At 44.7% G+C, this 9,892-nt stretch overlaps 1 protein-coding gene and 1 pseudogene across 4 annotated transcripts in view; one reads left to right on the top strand and one right to left on the bottom strand.

The window, feature by feature from the left end:
* The window catches only part of PLAC1 (placenta enriched 1), a 193,496-nt gene that overhangs the window by 106,535 nt on the left and 77,069 nt on the right, over nucleotides 1-9,892 (top strand). The window lies entirely within an intron of this gene.
* LOC108291561 lies at nucleotides 1,871-7,784 on the bottom strand (annotated as a pseudogene).

Below are 9,892 nucleotides of genomic sequence, written 5' to 3'. Positions count from 1 at the left end.
CACCATATTGGCCAGGCTGGCCTTGAACTCCTGACCTTATGATCCATTCGCCCTGGCCTCCCAAGTGCTGGGATTACAGGCATGAGCCACCATGCCTGGCCTACTCTCCTACTTATTTCTTTATCATTGCTTTTAACTGTCTGTGTTTCCGTTAACCCAGATGATCAGTTTCAGAGTCTTTGAGAAAGAGACACAGACCCTAAATCCATTGTGAGCTGCTTTCCCTCATTCTCTCCCATGACCACAGAGAAGCGTGTCTCTGGACCTTGATTCTGAGAGGAAACAGATTCACAGAAGCTGTACCACGACTGGTAGCACAATGCTACTCTCAGGGTGGGCATTCTCATTTATAAAGAAGAGTACTAGAATAAAATAAATTACATCTAATCCCATAAGCTCTAATAACTCATCCTTCTTTCTATCAATACACTCTTCACTGTTACTACAGAGGCAGCAGGTAACAAATATGGGCTCTGTATTTAAACAGACTTGGGTTCAAGTTCCCGCTTCAGCAGTTAATAGCTGGATGACCCTGGGCAAGTTGCTGATCCTCTCTGAGCCTGTTTCTTTATCTGCTAAATTGGCATCAAATAGAATATACAGATAGTCCCCAACTTGCAATGGTTTGGCTTGTAGTTTTTTGACATTATGACAGGTTTATTAGGGTATTGAATGTATTTTCTATGTATGATATTTTTGATTTATGATGGGTTTATGGGGCTGTAGCCCCGTCATAAGTCAATGGGCATCTGTATATTCAAGGTGCTGGACACATGATCGGTGCTCTATAAATAGGTGGAATTACTATGATTATTTAGGTGATGGTTGCAGCCCTTGGTCCTTCCTGTCTCACTGGAGTTAGACGCAATCAGAGTTGAAAGGAGAACTCTAAAGATGAACAAAGCCTCTTCTCATGGTCAAGTGACAGCTCTGAGCTGCTGGATGCTCAACATAGCACTAGCTCTCTGGAAGGCTCTAGGAGAAACAATGGGTAGATCCACTCTTGTTCTCAAGGGGCCCCGACCATCCAAATGAACAGATAAAATGAAAATGTCTACAAATGTTAAAAAAAAAAAAAAGGCTGGGCATGGTGGTTCATGTCTGTAATCCCAACACTTTGGGAAGCCAAGGCAGGAGGATCACTTTAGCTCAGGAGTTTAAGACCAGACTGGACAAGGTAGGGAGACATTGTCTCTACAGAAACTAAAAATAAAATGGCCAGGTATGGTGGTGCACACCTGTGGTCCTGGCTACCCAGGAGGCTCAGATGGGAAGATCACTTGAGCCCAGGAGATTGAAGCTGCAGTTAGCTATGATCACTCCACCACACTCTAGCCTGGGGGACAGAGCGCAACCCCATCTCAAAAAGGAAAAGAAAAAAAAGAGAATAAAACATAAATATGAGTGGGCAATAAGACCAGTATCTGCTGAAGCAGTCCCTGTAGACCACAAGTGCTCTGGAAATTCACAGAGGGGGTGCTGCTGTGAATAAGAAGTCCTCCCGCAGGAGGCAAGGCTTCAGTGGAGATTTAAAGAAAGGATGAGGCTTGGAGTGACCCTGGAAAAGGTGGGAGCTCTGTGGGCAAGTGCTACTCAAACCTGAGAGGTAGGCACAACTGTTATTTCCAATTTACAGATAAGAAAATTGAAAGCCAGATAAGCCCAGTGACTTCTCTAAGGCCACTCAGCAAGTAATTGGCAGTGCTAGGATTTCGGTAGAGGTCTGTCTCTGTCTGGTGCTGAAGGCTATGTTCAAAGCTGGCTCTGACTAAAGAAAGATGGAAAATATGAACTAGCCACCGATGGTTTTCCAGATAGGAGTGACATAGAAAAGGCAGTGTGTTTTCTATATTCACAGTGCAGCAGATGTTCAGGGGAAGATTCTGGCACTAGAGGGGTCAATTAGGAGGCAGTTGCAATACTTTCGGGCTGAGGCATTGAAGGCCTGATCCAGGGTAGGGGCATGGTGGCACTAGAGAAGGCATTATGCCATTAGACATGTCAAAGGGCAAATTCACAGGCTTGGGAACCAGCTCAATATGGAGAATGAAGGACGGCGGGCTGATTAAAGAATCTGATCTGGGAACCAGAAGACTGGGCAATGCTGCTGCTAGGCATATTGGGAACGCATACTCATTTTAAGGTTGCTGTTTATATAAAACAGAGCCTGGTTTTTTATTACTATTGCTATTCAATCCTTTTATTTAAAAAGAAACCCACACACCATGAGAAAATAGACAAATTCAGAATATGAGATATTCTACAAGACGACTAGCCTGAACTCTTCAAAAATTCAGTGTCACACACTAAAATTAGGAGCATGCACTGTTCTAGGTTAAACAACATGAGAGAGACATAAGTAGATGCAATACACAAACCTTGGTTCTGGATTCTGGATTTTACAAAGCTACAAGAGACCTTTAGGGGCATTGGGACATTTGAATGTGGATTGGAAATTAGAAGATATTAGGAGATGATTGTTTATTTTCTTTTTTTTTTCTTTTTTTTTTTTTTTTTTTATTTTTTTTTTTTTTTTTTTTTTTTTTTTTTTTTTTGAGACTGTGTTTTGCTCTTGTTACCCAGGCTGGAGTGCAATGGCGCGATCTCGGCTCACCGCAACCTCCGCCTCCTGGGTTCAGGCAATTCTCCTGCCTCAGCCTCCTGAGTAGCTGGGATTACAGGCACGTGCCACCATGCCCAGCTAATTTTTTGTATTTTTAGTAGAGACGGGGTTTCACCATGTTGACCAGGATGGTCTCGATCTCTTGACCTCGTGATCCACCCGCCTCGGCCTCCCACAGTGCTGGGATTACAGGCTTGAGCCACCGCACCCGGCCTTGTGTTTATTTTCTTGGCTGTGATAATGGCTTGTGGTTAGAAGGGAGAATCTTCTTGTTCTTTAAAAAGTCATTCTGAAGAATTTAATGGAAATGTGTTATGATGTCTGTGACCTTCAAATTGTGTGTGTGTGTGTGTGTGTGTGTGTGTGTGTGTGTGATGTGTGTAAATAGATCGATAGAAACAGAACTACACAGCAAATATGTTGAAATGTTAATAGTGGAGTCTTGGTGGTTATATGTGTATAGATTGTTCTACTTTGATCTATTTGTACATTTGAATTTTTTCAAAAAAAATTCAGGGAAAAAATAATGCATGAACCTTGTTAAAAACAACAACAACAACAACAATACAATACAAAAGGGTATGGTGGGAACCTTTCTACTCCAGTCACCCACCACTCCTTCCCAGAAGCAGCCCCTGTTCACATTTCTTGAAATTTTATCTGCATTTTACAAGCTTATGTGTTTGTAAATTCTGTTCATGAATAGATAGGTTCATGCTATGCATCTTTTTGTTAGCTACAAATAGACTCTCTTATCTATTCAAGTGGGAGAATAGATGGTCAGTTAATTAAAAATCAGTAAAAATGGAAGTGCTTGAACCCACGAGGGAGCAGTGACCAAGCACATGCAACATGCTGTGGGTATCAATCAGTGCATTTTACACAGGAAATGGAGAGTATCCTTCAATTGTGAGAGTTGGCTCCACAGACGTCAGCTAAGTGAGCTGCCACTGTAATGGTGGCAGCCTGCTTTTTTTCTCACTCCAGGAGCCTTCTTGGAGGTGTCAAGAAGGCCCAGGCTTGCCAACATTGCCCCTGAGCCACTGGTAGAACCTTCAGGAATGAGAGAGATGAGCCATCAGGCCTGGGGAGAGCTGAAGTCAGCAAGTGCATGAGGGGCCTGGGCCAGGACTCTTTTCAAATGTGACCGCACAGGCACACCCTGGCTGTTCTGTGTGACCACTTGTAGATCTGTCTCATCTTTCAGTACAGTTTTTAGGATGGATTGCTTTTAGGATGAGTATGGTTTTAATCATTTTGTGCTCCGGGTGATGGTGGAACATCTGGGTAGAAAAAACATTGCCTAGGCTTCCTGAACTTGCCTGATCATAAGAATCATTTGGGCATTTGCCTAACAAGCTTTGCAGCCAGGGCAGTGCTGCCATACGCAGTTGGAGAACCAGGACTGGGGCCTCAGCGACAGAACTGGACTGAGGGATGGAAGTTCCACTAATGGTGCTAGTTAAAGGCATGAGAATAGACAGAAAAGGCAGGACGCCAGAGAAATGCTGAAGTCCAAGGACAGAGCCCACTAACTCCCATATGAGTTTCCTCCCCCAATTCCTCCCCTCCAGGGATGATTGCCTCCTCTTGCAATCATGAGAGTCACATTTCCAAAGCATGTGCAACTTTGAATATGAAAACCCTCCCCAACTGCCAGCACCTGGGCAAATTCAAATCACATACTTGGACACAAGACTCCTCCTGGCAAATGGGAAGGATGATTGGAAAAATGTGACTTCAGAAACCAGATCTGGACTGAACTGAAATTGCCTGAAAAATGAAAGCATTGGCACAATTAACAAAAAGGGACTGGATTCCTTTATTTATTTTATTTATTTGCAGCTAAATCCTGCACAGCTTGCAGACCTTGGGAGACAGCCATCCTGTTATCATTCCTGATATGAACTTGAATTTCTAAGAAATGACTTTTTTTAATGGCCTGTGGAGTTGAACCCCTACTAGAAGCCGTGCTAAGACTCCCAGTCACAATGCTTTAAGAACATTCCTAAGACAAGAGCAGGAGCTGTGAGGGGCCTTGAGTGCCCAGACCCATGAAGCCATGTGCTGATCTCAAATTGGTCTCTTCTGGTGTCCTAGAAAGCCTGGCTCTGCATCAAACTCACCCTCTGCATTGGGACAAGGTACAGCAAGTCCCGATGTCATTGTAGAGCAAGTCCCACAATGCCAGAGGACTGCATTGGCTTGTCACACTGCCTGAAACGTTCGCATTTCAGTGTCAAGCACTAAAGTCCCCTGTCTTCTCTAAATCAACGTGTCTCAGAGGTAAAGACAGGAACTCTAATTTTTTTTTTTTCTTTTTTGAGATGGAGTTTCGCTCTTTTTACCCAGGCTGGAGTGCAATGGCGCGATCTCAGCTCACCACAACCTCTGCCTCCCGGGTTCAAGCAATTCTCCTGCCTCAACCTCCCAAGTAGCTGGGACTACAGGCATGCACCACCATGCCCAGCTAATTTTTTGTATTTTTAGTAGAGACAGGGTTTCACCATGTCAACCAGGATGATCTCGATGTCTTGACCTCGTGATCCACCTGCCTCCGCCTCCCAAAGGGCTGGGATTATAGGCGTGAGCCACCGAGCCCGGCCCTCTAATTTTTTGAATACAATCAGCTTTTCACTTAAGGTTAAAAAGCAAATGGGGAAGGGTGGGTAGTGATGTGTCTGGTTTTTGGTGTAAGCCTGGAGGGTGAGCACGTGGTTAGGAGAGGGAAGGCTGTCAAGAAGACCCAGGCCTGCCAACATGGCCCCTGAGCCACTGGTAGAACCTTCGGGAATGAGAGAGATGAGCCATCGGGCCTGGGAGAGGTGAGGTCAGCAAGTGCAGCAAGTGCATGAGAGGCCTGGGCCAGGACTCTTCTCATATGTGGCCTCACAGGCACACCCTGACTGTAATGACTGTGGAATCGGGAAGCCATCACCACAGTTTACAATTCCTTACCACTATTATTACCATGACTGTGCTGAGCGCATGTGCTTTGAGTTTTCAGTGAGCCTGGTAGCCCAGAGACACTCGCATCTGCCCGATTATGCAGTGACACAGACTGATGGGCCACAGTAGCAGCGGGCAGCCGTGAGCCTCACATCTGGGGGATCAGGCCTCAAGGATCTCGCATTACAGTTTATTCCAGCTCTGCCATGTCTATTAAGAAATCCACAATTTTGATTTTCTGTAACCACTCCCCCCCCATGCTTTTAAAAGCACATATTGTGTGCCAGATGCTAGAGCAAGCATATTAGATATGTCGTTTATTTTATCCTCAGCACAACACTGTGAGGTAGATGTTATTGTTAACCAGTTTTACAGATGTGGAAACTGAAGCACAGAGAGATTAAGTAACTTGGCCGGCACTGCTCTGCTCCCGCCAAGCTCCTGGAAGTCAGCTGGCCAGCTAGACTCTTTCAGATTACTTTTCCTAACTCAAGCCCACTTCTGAATTGTCTCTTCCTACTGACTCAACCCCTGTGTTGAGGGGTTTATCTTCAAATGAGATTTCTAACCCTGCTGTGGAGTAAACCTGACCAAGGATGAGCCTCACCACTCACCTGGGGGCAGCTGCCTGTAGAACCATAGAACAGAAAGAACAAGCTTCACTAGGGTTGGCCACAAACCTCAAGATCCTTTAGAAGGACCCCAAAATGTCCATGAAGACCAATAGCCTGATCACGGACCATGTCGCCAGACAAGGAAACGGCAGCATACCAACCAGCCATCCAATTTGAGTCACATGGCTTGTCAACGTGGGTGTTTTCAGAGGAAAGCCTTCAGCTCACCCAGCAATTCCAGCCTAAGTTCTTTTCAGAGGCTGCCTGAACTAGCTAGATAGTTGCCTCTGGGTCACTGTAACCCAAAAGGGCTTAATTAAAATCAGGAAATGGGCTCAAGTTCTTCTGCTGCAATGCTATAAACTCCAGATAGGCCAGAGTAGGCTGCAAGGACACACAAGCGTAAAAGGTACTCAGGGTACAGTACAGACATCTGGGGTCCTCTTACACACACAATACCCTCCTCCCCCTGTAGAAATTAAGAAATGAGAAAAGGGAAGTAAATATTTGACTCTAGGTGAGCTTCCTTTGTAAAAGGCTGGAGACAACAGCATTTGTCTATTGAACACATTTTGTCTGGGTATGGGGGAAGCAATCTCTCCAGTCTGAGGGTCTCAGGCAGGACTTGGTCTGGTGGGTGCTTGGGGCCAAGTGGGGGATGACTGGCAGGCTGAGGGCATGAGGGGGACAGAGGAAGAAAGGAGGGACAGAAGGTGGGAGGGGTGAGAGACTAGAAAGTAAAGCGAACAGGCGCAGAAGAGAGAGGAGGGACGCCAGAGATGTTTGGCGTAGGGACAGTTGAGAGGACCTGTGGCTCTGCATCTTGATAAAGCCACTTCCTGTTTATCAGACATCATTATGGCATTAGAGTTCTTATACCAAAGATTTATCCAAGAGTAGACATTTGTGCCCTTTGGGTATTTATCCTTTTGGAACTCAGTTTTGCTTTTTGTTGTTGTTTTTATGTGTTTGTTTGTTTTTACTGTGAATGTACCTTGTTTAGTCATTTCTGTTTGCAAGTGAAACTCTGGGAACTCAAAATTAACATCATTATCTATGAGATTCTTATAGACCCCAGAAAAACTTTCAACCTTGTGTGCAACATTGTTCTGCTGTGCTTTGTCCAAATGAATCTTTCCAAGGCAGCTGCCATCCAGTCTCAAGTAGATTCTCTTGCCCACAATTTCACTTGGAAAGGTCAAGTCCTTAATATCACATGGTACACAGCTATCAGAGTACAGCTCCTGTGATGCTTTTGCTTATTTTTTTGTATGGCTTTTTCAAGTTGGCTTAGGCAGAATTCTCCTCTGAGCAATAAAGAGAACGTGCCTTTCACTGAACTTTTTCTTCGATTCACGTACTAGCCAGACTTGGATTTTCTGGGAAGATTTCAGTTGAGAAACAGAAACAAAGATTATGACAGCTTTCTGACTACCACCAATTTCAATTTCCTTGACTGCTATGATATTCAGCTCCCTGAGCTTAGCCTTGAGGTCCATGTTCATCTTTGGCTCCAGAAGAACCTGGGAGATGCCGAACTTGAACTTGTCCGGCTTCTTGCCATTGGGCTTTATGATCCTGGTGTTCAAAGTGAACATGGCCTTCTTCTTGCTGAGTGTCGGCTTAGGAAGAAGCTCAAGCCTCAGTTTGGAATAGATAGCTTTTTGAAATGTATTCACATTCCACTGCTTTCTGAAACTAAACATCCTGAGTCCTTTTTCTGGAAACAGTGGTAGAAGAGGCAAGGAGTTTGCTTGTGAAAATTGGTTTCATTCTTTAAATAGCTATTTGTTTATTCAGGGCATTCTATGCACTAAGAACTGTGTTGGGTGCTGTGGACACGACGGACATGAAGCCTTCTTATGGAGCTTGTTCTGCCTATAATTTGGCCCATTTTTAGGGATTCGGAGTATGAACACTTCCACTTCCTAAACTGTGCTGGGCTGTGATGCAGTGAGGTCTTTGAGGGTCTTGGGAATCAGTTGGGTTATTTGCCCTTATAGTAAAAGGCTCCAGATTGTGGGGCTAAGACTTCCCAGTGTCAGCTGTCACTTTATGCTGTTGTCATTGTGTTGTTTCTGTAGGAGGAGAAAGGTGTGATGTCTTTCCTCAGCCATCATAAGGGTCATGGCCAACACTCCTATAGCAAAGGCAGTTAACAAAAGTATTTAACACACTTATTAAATCAAAGTTTTACATGACATGGGAGCTTTCAGAAATGAAGACCCAAAGACTGAGGGAAAATTGTGTATTTTCATGCTTAGGTTCTACGAAGAATGCATAGAAATGTGATTGGAGAAAGGATATGATCTAATGGAAATAGGCTGAAGGCAGAGGGTATCCAGTAAGGCCTGTATGTTTAGATTCTTGACTTCTCTGTGTAGCATTCCTGCCTCCCAGGTATAGGGCAGGACCTGTCTGGCATGAAGGTCTACAAGGGAGAAGTGACCTTTCTAGATTTTATGGGTTGCCTTGGGGGAGAGAGGTTCTAGTTTCTATGATTCACCGCAGAGGAGAAAAGAGGAGCGGAAGACAGGAGGGTAGGAGAAGGTCAGAGAGAGATTTTGCTTCTGAGGTGGCTTCTGAGACCTTCCAGTCTCCTTTAGTTCAACGTACTCAGCATGACAAAGCGTCATCGTTTGGGGTATGATTTTCTGAGCCCCAGCACCTCTTATCTGCCATGTTATTTAACACGTTTGCCTAAGCTGGGGCCTTATAGTGGCTTTTCTCTCCTATGGAGTATAAAATGCACGTGTTTTGTGATAATGGTTGGCCACTTGGATGTATTTCCTCTTCCTCCTGAGTTCTAAACTGCATTCCACAGGTTGAGGTTGCTGAAGTACGGTTTCCAAAGAAGTGAGGACTGACAGTAAAGTGTCTGTAGTCCCAGCTACTCAGGAGGCTGAGGCAGAATTGCTTGAACCTGGGAGGCAAAGGTTGCAGTGAGCCGAGATCGTGCCACTGCACTCCAGGAGGAGAAAAGAGGGGCGGGAGACAGTGGCGTGCTGACAGATGTCCAACAATTGCCTCCCTCAGTTGAGCAGGAAAGGGAATGCTGGTTTATGGTGTTTGCTGATTTCTATGGTGTAAATGCTCCCACCGTGGCCGATTTCAAGCTCCCAACATGACATGACTGAACAAGGAATCGAGAATAGATGTGCAACAGCACAGATAAAATAGATGTAAGTAACCTCAAGAGCATAAGTAACAGTAAGTGTAGTAAAAGAATTAACAAGTGATGAGTTGTCAGTATTCATTAGCTTTGAGTTTAATACAACCTAATTGTAAGTTTAGATCATTTCACTTTTAACAATGACTCTGTTTAACAAACTGGCTCACAAAAATCATTTTGAAGCATCGATTCTCACTATCCAGGTGAGTGTGATGCTGCCTCACCTTTCTCTTAGCTTAACTAGTAGAGAGTCTGAGTAGACCGGGTCCCAAGGCTCTTGCCCCCACTTTAACCAGAACAGCCCTGCTTGTATTCATTTCATGCATAATGGGGTTCTGTGTTTGAGCCCAAGAGAGTTCCAATGTTTTTTTATTTTTTAATCTTTTTTTTTTCTTGTTTTGAGACAGAGTCTTGCTCTGTCACCAGGCTGGAGTGCAGTGGCATGATTTCAGCTCCCTGCAACCTCCGCCTCCCGGGTTCAAGCAATTCTCCTGCCTCAGCCTCTTGAGCAGCTGGGACTACAGACACGTGCTA

The sequence above is a fragment of the Cebus imitator genome, unplaced genomic scaffold, assembly GCF_001604975.1.
Source record: "Cebus imitator isolate Cc_AM_T3 unplaced genomic scaffold, Cebus_imitator-1.0 Scaffold458, whole genome shotgun sequence".
Taxonomy (NCBI): Eukaryota; Metazoa; Chordata; class Mammalia; order Primates; family Cebidae; genus Cebus; species Cebus imitator.
This window is presented reverse-complemented; position numbering and strand designations above follow the sequence as displayed.